The sequence below is a fragment of the Moschus berezovskii genome, chromosome 5 (genome assembly GCF_049115385.1).
Source record: "Moschus berezovskii isolate FMDL1 chromosome 5, NW_MosBer_1.0, whole genome shotgun sequence".
Taxonomy (NCBI): Eukaryota; Metazoa; Chordata; class Mammalia; order Artiodactyla; family Moschidae; genus Moschus; species Moschus berezovskii.
In genome coordinates this window covers 26,226,321-26,240,851 of record NC_142464.1, presented here as the reverse complement: position 1 = coordinate 26,240,851, position 14,531 = coordinate 26,226,321, and the positions used below count along the sequence as shown (strand labels likewise).

The 14,531-nt window shown below is 42.3% G+C and overlaps 1 non-coding gene across 1 annotated transcript; it reads left to right on the top strand.

The window, feature by feature from the left end:
- Window positions 1–739: 739 nt before the first annotated feature.
- On the top strand, window positions 740–822 carry LOC129562226 (small Cajal body-specific RNA 18). The gene has a single exon (XR_008687145.1).
- The last annotated feature ends 13,709 nt before the right edge of the window (window positions 823–14,531 follow it).

Here is a 14,531-nt window from a genome sequence, read left to right as displayed (position 1 = left end):
TTTTTATCATCTAACAAAAGCAGACATGCATGGCTCTTTCTCTTAAAAGGAAGCCTGTGACAGAACCTAAGGGAGGTTCTGAGGGGAGATGAGGAGGAAAAACCTGAGTCTACAGCTCAGACTCCTTCACAGGTGGTGACTGGATAAGCATTTCCTGGCAGCAGCCTCCTGGGTCTGATACACCACTTCAGTGGTCACTTAGATGCTACATTTTGGTTGAGAGGCCAAAGGAATGTCCTGATTTTAACTAGTCCCATCCATGACTCTTTACCTTAACTTACAGAAGATGCTGTGACATCTGAGCTCTCAGTCTTTACCCAGTCAAGTAGAGTATATAAATGGCTTTGAGAACTTTTCCTAGTAAGAAGATCACCAGAATCCCCCAATAAAAAACAATGTTCCTTTTACAAACTGTAATAACCATTAATCTTGGAACACTGAGAATAGAATAGCCTAGGAGGTGCAAACCAGAGGCAGAGGTCTAGGACATCAGATCCAAAGGAACCTGGGCCCTGCTGGGTGGGGGTAAGAAGACTGGGATGTGAGAGGTGCCGCTGGCTCCCCAGTGCACCTCTCAGATGAACCTGCAGTATTCTCCATATTGCCAGGTAGCCTATGAGGCTTATGAAAATGTATCTGGAGAAGTGGGGCCAGAGGACCAGGGTAGGGGTTAGGAACAGCAAGTTAAACTAGAGATGCAGGCGGGTAGGAGGGCTCTGCTGCTGTAACTGTGAGTCCTGGGTTGGCGATGATGTGATCACCGTGCAGTCTGAGTCCTGGGAACCAGGTGTTGGGGTATGTTCTGAGAATGAATTGAGAGTGGGGAAAAAAGAGAAATAGACTTCATTGTGCTCCTTTCATGTAATTACAGTACAATGTCTGTGGGTCTACCTCTAGCTATAATGATTCAAACCTAATGAGAGTTTACTGCACAGGGCGCTTCAGTTCAGTTCAGTTCAGTTCAGTCACTCAGTCGTGTCCGACTCTTTGCAACCCCATGAACCACAGCACGCCAGGCCTCCCTGTCCATCACCAACTCCCAGAGTTCACTCAAACTCATGTCCATCGAGTCGGTGATGCCATCCAGCCATCTCATTCTCTGCTGTCCCCGTCTCCTCCTACCCCCAATCCCTCCTAGCATCAGAGTCTTTTCCAGTGAGTCAACTCGTCACATAAGGTGGCCAAAGTATTGGAGTTTCAGCTTTAGCATCAGTCCTTCCAATGAACACCCAGGATTGATCTCCTTTAGAATGGACTGGTTGGATCTCCTTGCAGTCCAAGGGACTCTCAAGAGTCTTCTCCAACACCACAGTTCAAAAGCATCGATTCTTCGGCGATCAGCTTTCTTCACAGTCCAACTCTCACATCCATACATGACCACGGGAAAAACCATAGCCTTGACTAGACAGACCTTGGTTGGCAAAGTAATGTCTCTGCTTTTTAATATGCTATCTAGGCTGGTCATAACTTTCCTTCCAAGGAGCAAGCATCTTTTAATTTCATGGCTGCAATCAGCATCCAAAGTGATTTTGGAGCCCCAAAAAATAAAGTCTGACACTGTTTCCAGTTTCCCCATCTATTTCCCATGAAGTGATGGGACCAGATGCCATGATCTTCGTTTTCTGAATGTTGAGCATCAAGCCAACCTTTTCACTCTCCTCTTTCACTTTCATCAAAAGGCCTTTGAGTTCCTCTTCACTTTCTGCCATAAGGGTGGTGTCATCTGCATATCTGAGGTTATTGATATTTCTCCCAGCAATCTTGATTCCAGCTTGTGCTTCTTCCAGCCCAGCGTTCCTCATGATGTACTCTGCATATAAGTTAAATAAGCAGGGTGACAATATACAACCTTTATGTACTCCTTTTCCTATTTGGAACCAGTCTGTTGTTCCATGTCCAGTTCTAACTGTTGCTTCCTGACCTGCATACAGGTTTCTCAAGAGGCAGGTCAGGTGGCCTGGGATTCCCATCTCTTTCAGAATTTTCCACAGTTTGTTGTGATCCACACAGTCAAAGGCTTTGGCATAGTCAATGAAGCAGAAATAGATGTTTTTCTGGAACTCTCTTGCTTTCTCCATGATCCAGCGGATGTTGGCAATTTGATCTCTGGTGCCTCTGCCTTTTCTAAAACCTGCTTGAACATCTGGAAGTTCACGATTCACATATTGCTGAAGCCTAGCTTGGAGAACTTTGAGCATGACTTTACTAGCGTGTGAGATGAGTGCAATTGTGCGGTAGTTTGAGCATTCTTTGGCATTGCCTTTCTTTGGGATTGGAATGAAGACTGACCTTTTCCAGTCCTGTGGCCATTGCTGAGTTTTCCAAATTTGCTGGCATATTGAGTGCAGCACTTTCACAGCATCATCTTTCAGGATTTGAAATAGCTCAACTGGAATTCCATCACCTCCACTAGCTTTGTTCGTAGTGATGCTTCTCTAAGGCCCACTTGACTTCACATTCCAAGATGTCTGGTTCCAGGTGAGTGACCACGCCATCGTGGTTATCTTCGTTGTGAAGATCTTTTTTGTACAGTTCTTCTGTGTATTCTTGCCACCTCTTCTTAATATCTTCTGCTTCTGTTAGGTCCATACCATTTCTGTCCTTTATCGAGCCCATCTTTGCATGAAATGTTCCCTTGATATCTTTAATTTTCTTGAAAAGATCTCTTGTTTTTCCTATTCTGTTGTTTTCCTCTATTTCTTTGCATTGATCGCTGAGGAAGGCTTTCTTATCTCTCCTTGCTATTCTTTGGAACTCTGCGTTCAGATGCTTATATCTTTCCTTTCCTCCTTTGCTTTTCGCTTCTCAAAAGGCAAAATGATAGGATACTGAATGAGGAATTCCCTAGGTCGGTAGTTGCCCAGTATGCTACTGGAGATCAGTGGAGAATTAACTCCATAAAGAATGAAGGGATGGAGCCAAAGCGAAACAAATACCCAGTTGTGGATGTGACTGGTGATAGAAGCAAGGTCCAATGATGTAAAGAGAAATATTGCATAGGAAACTGGAATGTTAGGTCCATGAATCAAGGCAAATTGGAAGTGGTCAAACAGGAGATGGCAAGAGTGAATGTCGACATTCTAGGAATCAGTGAACTAAAATGGACTGGAATGGGTGAATTTAACTCAGATGACCATTATATCTACTACTGTGGGCAGGAATCCCTTAGAAGAAATGGAGTAGCCATCATGGTCAACAAAAGAGTCCGAAATGCAGTACTTGGATGCAATCTTAAACACGACAGAATGATTTCTGTTCGTTTCCAAGGAAAACCATTCAATATTACAGTAATCCAAGTCTACGCCCCAACCAGTAATGCTGAAGAAGCTGAAGTTGAACAGTTCTATGAAGACCTACAAGACCTTTTAGAACTAACACCCAAAAAAGATGTCCTTTTCATCATAGGGGACTGGAATGCAAAAGTAGGAAGTCAAGAAACACCTGGAATAACAGGCAAATTTTGCCTTGGAGCACGGAATGAAGCAGGGCAAAGGCTAATAGAGTTTTGCCAAGAGAACGCACTGGTCATAGCAAAGACCCTCTTCCAACAACACAAGAGAAGACTCTACACATGGACATCACCAGATGGTCAACACCGAAATCAGATTGATTATATTCTTTGCAGCCAAAGATGGAGAAGCTCTATACAGTTAGCAAAAACAAGACCAGGAGCTGACTGTGGCTCAGATCATGAACTCCTTATTGCCAAATTCAGACTTAAATTGAAGAAAGCAGGGAAAACCATTAGACCATTCAGATATGACCTAAATCAAATCCCTTATGATTATACAGTGGAAGTAAGAAATAGATTTAAGAGTCTAGATCTGATAGATAGAGTGCCTGATGAACTCTGGACAGAGGTTCGTGACATTGTACAGGAGACAGGGACCAAGACCATCCCCAAGGAAAAGAAATGCAAAAAAGCAAAATGGCTGTCTGAGGAGTCCTTACAAATAGCTGTGAAGAGAAGAGAAGCGAAAAGCAAAGGAGGAAAGGAAAAATATAAGCACAGGGCTCTATTGCCATTATATTATCAGCTATTTTCTTCTCTTTTACAAGAGAATGTACATTGTCACAAGGTTACAATGTGTGCAATTTTGTAATGATGGACTTAAATAATCACCCTCCTATGGCCCCATTCTGCTTCTACATACACATAACACTTAACTTGGAGCTTTTACACTGAAGTGGGCTGTAACTAATTCAAACATACATATTCTCTGACCTGGGAATACCTGCAGATCTACAATTGTGGAATCATGAGGTCACAAGGTGCTACAGAGCATGGATTTCAGAATCAGACACACTTGAATTAGCAACCAGACTCTGTCACTTACTAGCTATGTGACCCTGAGTGAGTTACTTAACCTCTCAAACTCTCAAGTTCTTCATCTGAGAACCAGGGATAGTACTGACTTACCAGTGCTGTTGATTTTCTCTAGAAAAGAAACTGAAAAATTCTACTTGGTTGTCCAACTTCATTTCCCTCTCTGCAAATAAAGGCCAAGGAATAAATAGTGTATGCCAAGTGCCAATGGCCAATTGATTACAGATATATTTTCTTTCCCCTCTGGAAAAATGCTGTTTGTCTTTCATTTAAAACTGAAGGTGGACTTAAAATAAGATAGCCTCAAGTGTTAGAACACTATATGAAACTTTTGTGTATTAATTTTGGCTCAAAATGACAAACAATCAATACACAAAAGTTTAATGTAAAAGGATTCAAACAAAATAACCATACAGTGACAAAGTGACACGGAAACTGGATTTTAAAAAAAAAATCACACATGCTTCAAACAGAATGCAAAATCAAAGTATTGGACAAAAAAGGATTTTAATTATACCTGCAAAACTAAAATAAAAAAGCCAAGTTTCAAAATCTTCTAAAGAATATTGACAACTGTATAATCAAATGATTTTTTTTTGCTTGAATAGGATTTACCACTATTCTTTAAACAATGACTATAAACATTTTAATATTTAGTGTTGCATATTAATATTTTAAATGTTCAGTTGAAAGTAGACTATTAGAAAAATTCAGTATTCAAAAATGAGAATATTTTGGTATTAAACTATTCCACTGCCAAAGATAAATTCTAATCCTGAAACAATGGCTCTGGGAATTTGAAGTCAAGCCAGTTGGTTACATTCCATGAAGTCCCCTCTGTCTGGCCCCCAAATCTGGGTGGGGCTAGTGTTTGGCTCTGGCTTTGATCCTGTTGGGGATGATGGTGGCAACAGAAGCTGTCTCTCTAGGAACTTCTTGATCCAGGCCCTGCTCTGGTTTAAAAATGAACTACAATGGGGTTAGGTGAAGATATCAGAGAAAAAATGAAAAATGTTCATAGTGTTTCAGTCAAGTTGTAGCACAATAAAGCATTTTGCTTTAAAACCATGTATTGATCAATATTTATTGCATATACCTGGATATTGGATATTGTCTGCCTAATGTATCACATTATGTTGATCTTAGGTACACAACTCCATTGGTATTTGTCCTTAAAATCTTCTGTTAATGATCAAATGTGTCACTAAAAGTTTTTATTTCAGTTTTAGAATTTTGCTTCATTCAGTTCAGTTCAGTTGCTCAGTCATGTCTGACTCCTTGCGACCCCATGGCCTGCAGCACACCCGGCTTTCCTGTCCATCACCAACTCCCAAAGCTTGCTCACACTCATGCCCATCGAGTTGGTGATACCATCCAACCATCTCATTCATTTCATTGATGGAGAGTAATTCATGAGCTTAAATCTCATTTGATGAGGAATAATTTACATATATTTATATGCTATTTTTTCCATTTTAATTGCTTTTCTGCCCCAAAGCTTGTCCCAATATTTGAACTTGTCCTTGGTAGTTGTTTAAGATACTGAGAGGGTTCCAGGACACTGAAACCCTAGGTCCAGATCATAGTGATTAGGGACACATTTTGAGATTTTTTCCCGTTTCTCTTCTTGAAGAACCCCTCTATCCCTTGACCAACTAGAGCTCTGAGCCTATCTTTCCTATGTTTATACCAAATAAACCCAACCCTTCTTGATTAGGTGATCCATGAAGCAGACCAGTCTGATTATCTTTCTCTTGAGAATTTGAACTGAGAGTCACAGGCTGGGAGGTCATGTGCTGGTGATGACTAGGGCTTCAAGGTCCTGTGGAATGAGAGGCTGTGATAGCTATTAACAGCCATGTGTGTGTGGCGCTCACACAGAGAGCCAGTCTGCAGGGAGAGACTGGACAAGGCAGGGGAAACAGAAAAATGCAGGCAAGAGAACGTGCAGCCCCAGAACAGCTGCATAGCCCCAAAGCCTTTTCAGTTTCCAAGTCTAATTCCCGATGGGGCTCGACTGTCCTTCCTGTCTTGAATTCTGTGAGGAGCTTCTGTATAATAAATCTTTTTAACGTGAAGTAGCCAGAGTGAGGTTGTGTTCCTTGCAACCAAATGAGCCCTAAGACCGCGAGTGAAGCCTTCCTGTTTTAGAAATTCCACATGTCTGACTCCATTGACAGCAAGGGAGTATTTGATAACGACATCCTCTCTGAAATACTTCCACCCAAGACTTGTGGATTCACTCTTCTGAGACTAGCGACATTTAAAACTCAATGTTAATTACAGTATTGGATTAGATATATATGGCCTTGGAGGAAATCATACCATCATAATTTGTAATTTAATTCCTTTATAGAGAGTACGTTGTAAAATTTATGACTCACTTTACATTTGCCCTACTCTTTTCAATGTGAACATGCTTAATTTTCCTTGAAGAAGAAGAACAGCAGCTACTGACTGGCTTTGTCTCCTCCTGGCATCTGTTAACATTTACCATCTTCCCTGAGCAGTAGGCCTGTTCTTGTCATGCTGATTTTCTCCTTCTGAAGTTTGCTAAACAAGAGCTGAGGGTCTTAGCATTTTTGTCCAGCTTTAACTTATTTGGGATCCAGCAAAGGACTCTTCCTGGTGTGAAGCCAGTTCATTTATCTTTTAACCTAAGGGATGTGTGCACTCAGGAGCTCAGTTATGTCCAGCTCTTTGTGACCCCATGGACTGTAATCTGCCAGGTTCCTCTGTCCGTGGGATTTTCCAGGCAAGAATACTGAAATGGGTTGCCATTTCCTACTCCAGGGATCTTCCCAACCCAGGGATAGAACCCATGTCTCTTGCATTTCCTGCATTAACAAGCAGGTTCTTTACCATTGTGCCACCTGGGAAGCCCCAACCTAAGGGATAGGTAAAAGTAAAATGAACTTGGGGAGATAGACAAATAGGAGAATGAAATATATGTGATAAAAATAATTGTGGTAAAGACATGAGTTAAAAATTCACCTTGTGGGGAAAATACACATGACTACATAGGTTCTGAAGAATGCCCCAAAGCCTAATGTATTAGCTTGAAGTTTCCTGTGAGATCATTTGCCTTTTCTTGATGTCTCTACAAATAAGGTCATTCATAGCCAAGGTGTGCGCTGTTTTAACAGCCACAATTACGATGCTTCCAACCTTGTCCTGGTGGACACAGTTCACTCACTTTCCCTCTACTTCTGTTAATGAATAAGGTTTTCCAGGTGACCCAGTGGTAAAGAATTCACCTGTCAAGCAGGAGACGCAAGAGACTCAGTTTTGATCCCTGGGTCAGGAAGATCCCCTGGAGGGGTAATGCCAACTCACTTCAGTATTCTTACTTGGGAAATCACAAACAGAGGAGTTTGGTGGGCTACAGTCTGTGGGGTCACAAAGAGTCAGACATGACAGCACGCATGCACAAGGAGCAGGAAACATGATGGTCAAAAACAGGCTCTGAAGCCAAACTACCTAGCTTTTTTTTTTTTTTTTTAATTCTTTCCTTATTCATTTTTTTATTTTGGTTGTGCTGGGTCTTCATTGCTTTGCATGTACTTCCTCTTGTTGTGGGGAATGGGAGCTACTCTTCATTGAGGTGCATGGGCTTATTGCAGTGGCTTAGTTTATTGCAGGGCACAGGCTCTAGGCACATGGACTTCAGTGGTGCAGCACTCGGGCTCAGTAGCTGTGGCATATAGACTTAAGTGCTCCATGGCACGTGGGATCTTCTTGGACCAGGAATCGAACTGGTGGCACCTGCTTTGGCAGGCAGATTCTTAACCTCTGCACCACCAGGGAAGTCCCAAACTGCCTAGTTTTGGATTCCAGCTTCACCACTGAACAGCTGTGGACCTTGCAAGTTACTTAACCTCTTTGTGCCTCAGTGTTTTAATATGTAAAATGGGAGAATACTACTACCTTCCTCACAAGAAAGATGTGAGAAGTGAATGAGTGCTGGTACATTGTATGTGCTTAAGAAAGTCAGTCATCTTTGGGAGGGTTGTTAGTATTATTTGAGCAAGTCGAGGATAGGCGGTATGAGAGAGACTGGAAAGCTGGGTTGTAATCTCCAATCGGAAGTTTACACTTTCCACTAGATAACATAGGTGAGGGGAGCAAGAGTCATGAAGTCAGGCTTTACTTCTTACTAGCCCTCTGACCTAAGCCACATGACAACGTTTCCAAGCCCTGGTTTGCTTACCTAAAATTGGGCATCGTAATGGGATCTACCTCATCATATAGAGAAGGAAATGTTAACCCACTCCAGGATTCTTGCCTGGAAAATCCCATGGTCAGAGGAGCCTGATGGGCTACAGTCCTTGGGATCACAAAGGGCCGACTATGACTGAGCAACTGAGGTGCACTCACCCACCCCAACGTAAGTGCGCAAACCTAGTTACACACAGGGCAGAGCAGAATTTAAGTTGCAAGTGAATATCCACGGTCATAAGAAAATGCTGCAGGGATTCTGAAACGGGAATGCTGCCTCGGTGTCCCCTGAGTATAACTGGCAATGAATGGACAGAAACACATAGCGAAGCAAAGCCAAGGTCAACGTCCACGTTCTGTACAGACCCCCACACAACACTCTCCTCTTCGCCCCGCCCTAGGAAACAAGCAAGAATAGCCAGTAAACTTTCTGCATCTTTAGCTGCTTTCAGATTTTTATCTCTGATCTTACCAGTATCATCTAGATATGGTCTTCTTTATAACATCCTACTTGGGGTTCATGATGCTTTTTAAATCTGGCTTGATATTTTTCAGAAATTTTGGAAATTCTCAGTCATTATCTCTGCATACCTTTATTCTGTCCCATTCTATCTGTCCTGCTGTGTCTGCCTCTCATTCTGGGTTTACAGTTCCATATATGTTAGACTTTTTCACCTGTCCCTCATGTCACTCATACTCTTTTGTGTATTTTCCATCCTTTTGTCTCTCCATGATTCAACCTAGATGCTTTCTTCTCACCTACCCGATTCTTGTTCAACTATATCTAATCGTTATTTAAACCTATTCACTGTATTCTTAATATCAATTATTGTGTTTTGATTTCTAGAATTGTCTTTTTTAACTTTTATCTTCATTTCCTATTCTCTCCCAGTTTTATCATTCTGGCCTTCTAATTTCTTAAACGTGTTAATCCTAATTTTCAAAAATTCTTACTGAATAACTCCAAAGTCCATACTCCCTATAAGCCCATTTCTGTCGTTTTCTTTTTTCGAGTCTCCTCTTTTTATGTGCTTGATACTTTTTAACTGATTGCTAGATTTTGCAATAAAACATTCAGAGATAATTTGTGGTCATAGGTGATATCACCTCCCTCCAGAAGGGGTTTGGTTTGCCTCTGGCAAGCAGCTGTGCTAGAGTACTAGCAGACACAGATCACCTAGGCACTCAGGCTCTGGTCTTTCTGAGGCTAGTCTATACCCATCCAGCATACTCTTATTCTTGGAATATACCCCTTTGAGATTCCAAAACAGCCCCTGGAGGGAAGGGGGTTGCTGCTTTACCAGGTCCTGTCCTCCTCGGCAAGTTCTGACCTCTAATATTTCTTCCCATGACCCACACACCTGTGGAAAACTCTACTCAGGGTCCAGTGTCTCAGGTCCCACTTTTAGAATTGGCATTTGCATGAAGAAAAGGGGCTTCCTGGGTGGCACAGTGGTAAAGAATCCACCCGCCGATGCAGGAGACGCTAGAGACACGGGTTCAATCCCTGGATTGGGAAGATCCCCTGGAGTCAGAAGTGGTAACCCTCTCCAGCATTCTTGCCTGGGGAATCCCATGGACAGAGGAGCCTGTCAGGCTACAGTCCATGGGTCACAAAGAGTTGGATACAACTGAGTGTGCGCAGACACATACACAGACACACAGACACACACACACACACACAGTGAAGAAGAAAAGCAATGGATTTCACACTCATTTGTTTGGGCTTCCCTCTGTCCCCATATCCAGACACACACACACTTCCCTCTGTCCCCATATCCAGACACACACACACACACACACATACACACACACTGAAGAAGAAAAGCAATGGATTTCACACTCATTTGTTTGGGCTTCCCTCTGTCCCCATATCCAGACCCTACTAACCCAGTTCCTTACCACCTAGGTGACAGTTCTAATCCTCAAAGACAGGGTTGGTTCACAACATCCTTGTCCACCATTGTTAGAACTGGAACTCTTGTCTTTGATTTTTGTTGCATATCTGATGTTCTTACCCTTCATATTTCAAGCAGCATGAATATTTCCGAAAAATTAATAATAAATGTGATAATGTTCCAAACAGCTTGTCAAACTTTTACTGGAGAAAATAGATTTTAAAGACACAGGTAGGTCAGTGGGAAAGGAGAGAAACATCCCTAAGGAGAGCCACACCTTTCCCACAGATGGTAAGGCCAACATATTTCTTCATGTTATAAATCACATGATCAGTAACTTGAGGACTCTTTAGTTGTATGACCCCTTAAGTTTCCAGGATGTTACTAAAGTCCTTGGGAGCCTTTATTCCTTATCTGTAATTTTTTTTTTTTTTTTACATTTTAAAAATTGTATTTGAAGTATAGATGGTTTACAGTGTTGTATTAATTTTTGCTGTATAGCAAAGTGATTCAGTTCTCTATATATACATTCTTTCTTTAATGTGCTTTTCTGTTATGGTTTATCACAGGATGTTGAATACAGTCCTCTGTCCTATACAGTAGGACCTTGTTGTTATCCATTGTATATATAATAGCTTATGTCTGACCTGTTAGATTCTAATCTCCTTTCTCCAAGCTCATCCTGGGGTTACTTTTGATGAGTAAAAAAGATGGACTCACTACCATACAAAAGGTAACAGCATGGTGACCATAATCTGTTTTATAGGTTTTGTAGGGTTTTGTTTTGTTTGTTGTTAGAAAACAAAACCAAATTAAATGACTCCAAGGGATGAGGCTCGCCTGAAAGGTTGGCTAGGACATAGATATAACACAGTACCACACGCAAGAGCTAGGCAGTGGATACCTGTTCAAAATAAATCTCTCTCTAAGACTATAAAGAAACTTGAGCTGCTCGCACCAAGGGGTGACCCGAACTGAGAAAACGTCTCCCGCCTGATGAGGAGCATTTGGTGCTGCTCCTAGAACCGGACCTGGGTGTCGAGCCCAGTCAGCGTTTTCGTTGCCCTCTTTTGAGCTGGTGCGCTCCACTTTCATCTTTAATTCATTAAAAATAATAAACTATGTCTCTAGTCCAGGTGAATCCCTCCTTCTCTGGAAGCTTTAGTTGGCTAGACTGTTGGCAGAATGCATACCTGTTGTTGAAAGACAGGAGCCTCTGCTTCCAGCCTCTATGAGAGTAAAAGACAGGAAATCCCTGTGGCAAAAAAAAAGAAAGACGTGTTCATAAGAATGCAGAAATGGTCCAGCATTCCTTTCTATCTCAGATGCTGTGTCAAGAGACAGGGGTGCAGGCCCTCCAAAGCTTTATATTCAGATAAAGTATGAGCATGGATGTAGTCCAGATCATTAATGATGGGATTATATTAATACTTCCTGTGTTAGGCTTACATTTCCTAACAACTGTTCATTGAAGGTTTTCTCCGTACTAGGGATGGTAACAATGGCATTATATTTTCACAGTAACTCTGCAAGACACATGTTGGTTGTTTTATATTCTTTAATGAGATAGTCAGAAAGAAACAAGGTTTATTATACTCACAGGTCCTAGAGGCAGGAGGCATACCAAGGGAGGCCAATGGGAAGAAACAGGGTGGTGAGAAGGCAACAGACTAGAGTTGGGGTGGGGGAAGTACTGAGGCTACTTTATTGAGGTGATCACGCAAAAGGCAAGGCAGGGCAGGGACAGTTTAGGACTGGCAAGTTGGAATATTTTCTGCTGGCTCTGACCTGTAGGGTGATCCCTAGTTCCTGGCAGCTGGCCCTGGGATGATTAAAGCTGAGGAATATTGCCTCTGGGGTGGATTGAATATGCACCAGATAGAAGAGATAGGGCTCTGGAAAGGTTAGTTTGCATATCAAAGTCATGCTCCAGGCTGGGCCTTTTGCCATCTCTAAGAATCAGTTCATGGGGTCGCTCCGAGTCAGACATGACTGAGCGACTTCACTTTCACTTTTCACTTTCACACATTGGAGGAGGAAATGGCAACCCACTCCAGTGTTCTTGCCTGGAGAATCCCAGGGACGGGCGAGCCTGGTGGGCTGCCGTCTATGGGGTCATACAGAGTCGGACACGACTGAAGTGACTTAGCAGCAGCAAGAATCAGCTAAACCAGGGAGGGGCAGTCTCTCTGCAGCCAGAATGGTTTCTTATGATGTCAAAACATCATAATATACAGGAAATTATGTATACACAATACATTAGTGTTCCTTTATAAAAGAAGAGGAAACTGAGGTTCAGAGAGTTTAAGGCTCTCCTGAACTGAACTGAAAGCAAAGGAGAAAAGGAAAGATATAAGCATCTGAATGCAGAGTTCCAAAGAATAGCAAGAAGAGATAAGAAAGACTTCCTCAGCGACCAATGCAAAGAAATAGAGGAAAACAACAGAATAAAAAAACAAGAGATCTCTTCAAGAAAATTAGAGATATCAAGGGAATATTTCATGCAAAGATGGGCTCGATAAAGGACAGAAACGGTATGGACCTAATAGAAGCAGAAGATATTAAGAAGAGGTGGCAAGAATACATAGAAGAACTGTACAAAAATGATCTTCACGACCAAGATAATCACGATGGCGAGATCATTCATCTGGAGCCAGACATCTTGGAATGTGAAGTCAAGTGGGCCTTAGAGAGCATAAGCTAGTGTGAACAAAACTAGTGGAGGTAATGGAATTCCAGTTGAGCTATTTCAAATCCTGAAAGATGATACTGTGAAAGTGCTGCACTCAATATGCTAGCAAATTTGGAAAACTCAGCAGTGGCCACAGGACTGGAAAAGGCCAGTCTTCATTCCAATTCCAAAGAAAGGCAATGCCAAAGAATGCTCAAACTACCGCACAATTGCACTCATCTCACATGCTAGTAAAGTCATGCTCAAAATTCTCCAAGCCAGGCTTCAGCAATATGTGAACCGTGAACTTCCAGATGTTCAAGCCGGTTTTAGAAAAGGCAGAGGCACCAGAGATCAAATTGCCAACATCCACTGGATCATGGAGAAAGCAAGAAAGTTCCAGAAAAACATCTATTTCTGCTTCATTGACTATGCCAAAGCCTTTGATCACAATAAACTGTGGAACATTCTGAAAGAGATGGGAATACCAGACCACCTGACCTGCCTCTTGAGAAACCTTTATGCAGGTCAGGAAACGACAGTTAGAACTGGACATGGAACAACAGACTGGTTCCAAATAGGAAAAGGAGTACATCAAGGCTGTATATTGTCACCTTGCTTATTTAACTTATATGCAGAGTACATCATGAGGAACGCTGGGCTGGAAGAAGCACAAGCTGGAATCAAGATTGCCGGGAGAAATATCAATAATCTCAGATATGCAGATGACACCACCCTTATGGCAGAAAGTGAAGAGGAACTCAAAAGCCTCTTGATGAAAGAGGAGAGTGAACAGGCTGGCTTGAAGCTCAACATTCAGAAAACAAAGATCATGGCATCTGGTCCCATCACTTCATGGGAAATAGATGGGGAAACAGTGGAAACAGTGTCAGACTATGTTTTGGGGCTCCAAAATCACTGCAGATGCTGATTGCAGCCATGAAATTAAAAGACGCTTGCTCCTTAGAAGGAGAGTTATGACCAACCTAGATAGCATATTAAAAAGCAGAGGCATTACTTTGCCAACCAAGGTCTGTCTAGTCAAGGCTATGATTTTTCCCATGGTCATGTATGGATGTGAGAGTTGGACTGTGAAGAAAGCTGATCGCCGAAGAATCGATGCTTTTGAACTGTGGTTCTGGAGAAGACTCTTGAGAGTCCCTTGAACTGCAAGGAGATCCAACCAGTCCATTCTAAAGGAGATCAATCCTGGGTGTTCATTGGATGGACTGATGCTAAAGCTGAAACTGCAATACTTTGGCCACCTCATGTGACGAGTTGACTCACTGGAAAAGACTCTGATGCTGGGAGGGATTGGGGGCGGGAGGAGAAGGGGACGACAGAGAATGAGATGGCTGGATGGCATCACCAACTCGATGGACATGAGTTTGAGTGAACTCTGGGAGCTGGTGATGGA